Genomic DNA, 2,607 nt, shown 5'->3' with positions numbered 1-2,607 from the left:
CATCCACCCTTTCTTTTTAATGCAGTATCTATCTATCTTTTTAACTAACTAGCTAGCGATCCATCTTTTTAGCTAGCGATTTCTTTTTAGCTAACGATCTCTCTTTTTAGCTAGCGATCGATCGATATTTTAAGCTAACTCGCTAGCGATCCATCTTTTTAGCTAGCGATCTCTTTTTAGCAAGCGATCTATCTATCTTTTTAGCAATCCATGTATCTATCTATCTATTTATCTACCTACCTTTCTATTTTTTTACTAGCCCAATGTTATCCATGTATTTTCAACACGGGTTATGCTGAACTGGGTCATGTAGAGTCTCTCCAACCTGTCCCAGGTGACTTCGGAAGAAGGCCGAAGACCCTCTCAATCGGTTACACCAAGCAATACAGTCAAACCTTGTTTTTTTACCATAATCCGTTCCAGAACACGGTTTGAAATATGATTTGGTCCAAAACCAAAACAGTCGAGTGTTGCATTCAGGTGCGCTCAGTTTGGTCCATAACCCATTTTCAGTTGCAATCCGAGGCATAAAAAAATGTTTTTTTTGGTTGAAAACTGAATTGGTCGACACATTCGAAAACTAACGTTCGACTGTAACTTGAGACAATCACATTTGAAACATTTTTTTTGGTCCACACTGGATTTTGAATCTTTGCACTGAGAAATGTATTCTGAAACAAAGGGGATAGCTAGCTAGACAGATATCTAGCTAGATAGCTACATAGCTAGATAGCTGATATATATTTGGCAGCTAGCTAGCTATCTATAGATAGCCAGTTATCTAGCTATCTAACTAGATATATTCAATAGCTAGGGAGCTGATGTGGATTTGACAGCTAGCTCACTATCTGATAGATAGCTAGTTATCTAGCTAGATAAACAGGTATATTCAATAGCTAGGTAGCTGATATATGCCATATGATGCTAGCTATCTGATGCGTGCTAGCTATCTGATAGATAGTTATCTAGTTAGATAGCTACCTAGCTAGAAAACTCACACATTTTCTACCAACCACATTGAAAAAAACAATTTGGGAAGATTGGATGTCCATGTCCACGAAATAAAAGTCAAATGTATCGACTAACAAGTTCTCTTTCTAATTCTAAACATTCACGACATGCCTAAAATCGACTTGATGGCCACATGGTGGCACTGTTACGACTACGTTTCTTTCACCGGAGCTATTTCTATTATTGGCACTTTGCTCCAAACACAAATAATAATAATAAAAAAAAAAAAAAATAATAATAATAATAATAATAATAATAATAATAATAAAGCTAGATAGCTATATAGCTAATAGATAGCCAGCTAGATAGCTAGCCAGCCAGCTAGACAGCAAAAAGATGGCAAATAACCTCAGACAACAGCCAAAGTTGGGCGGAAAAAAAACTCAAGTCCTATTTTGTTGAGCGATTATCGGGATTTGCGTTTTCAAAACGCCCTTTTTGGAGGTTGACTTTGTCACCTCCATTGTGGATTTGAACAAATCTGCTGGTGTCGACTTTGCACATTTGCAGCGGTCAGTAAAGCCTCTCAATCCTGTTTCAATGGATGACGTGACCCCCGTCCCTGAATGACACTGTAAATAGTTGCAAATCCTATCGTTGTTTTGCACTTGATGAAAATACATCGTTTGACATCACAGTCATGGAGAACCATTTTGAGAAAGAAACACGTCTGTGATTGGCTCAATCCAAACTGCAACATCAACTTTATAAAAGCAGAGTTTTGGATGAAAATCAACTGGTCTCGCGAAACGTCTCAATGCAGAAAGCTACATAAGTGATGAGGCTGTCTAGCTAGCTGTCGAACTATTTAGCTGGCTACCTAGCTAGCACTTTATTTGCTATTTTTTTGCTATTAGCTATCTGGCTGGCTATCTAGCTAGTTATCTATTAGCTGGCTGGCTGGCTAGCTATCTATGAGCTATCAATTGACTAGCCAGCTAGCTTTCTATCTATTTGAGTTATTTCGGGTTGAGTGAACGCTAGCGCAATATTTGCTATCTGTTTGCTATGAGCTATCTGGCTGGCTATTAGCTAGCTATCTATTAGCTAGATATCTGGCTGGCTATTATCTAGATATCTGGCTGGCTTTTAGCTAGCTATCTGGCTGACTATTAGCTATCTATCTGGCTGGCTATTAGCTAGCTAGCTATGTTTAAATAAAAGAAGTTGAGATGAGAAGATCCAAATGGGTTCACCTGGAAAAGTTGGAGTGTATTTTCGGTCCATCTTCAAATGTCACCCAAAGGCTTGTCATCCAAGAACAGCAGAGGGGGGGGGGGGGGGGGGGGGGGGGGGTGCCCAAAATTAGGACTCAAGGACCCCTGAAACACCTGATTCCAATAATCCGGAAGGTTCTAATGCCACTTCAGAGCTGGAGCATATAGTTGAAGAATACGATCAGAGTCTGAAACACCTTTACCATTGTCCAATAGTTATGTGTCATTTGCGAACGAGCCGGTTATTAAAGCCGGATATCTGAATAGAACGAAGAGAGCCGGTTCCTAACAAGGAGCCGGACATGCTGTTGTTATTCAATTGTTATATTTTTACTAGTTGGTATGATAGCATTATTAATATGAAAATCAAATTAGTGAC

This window comes from Hippocampus bargibanti, linkage group LG17 (genome assembly GCF_051943395.1).
Source record: "Hippocampus bargibanti isolate YZ-2025 linkage group LG17, ASM5194339v1, whole genome shotgun sequence".
In the NCBI taxonomy this organism is placed as follows: domain Eukaryota; kingdom Metazoa; phylum Chordata; class Actinopteri; order Syngnathiformes; family Syngnathidae; genus Hippocampus; species Hippocampus bargibanti.
This window is presented reverse-complemented; position numbering follows the sequence as displayed.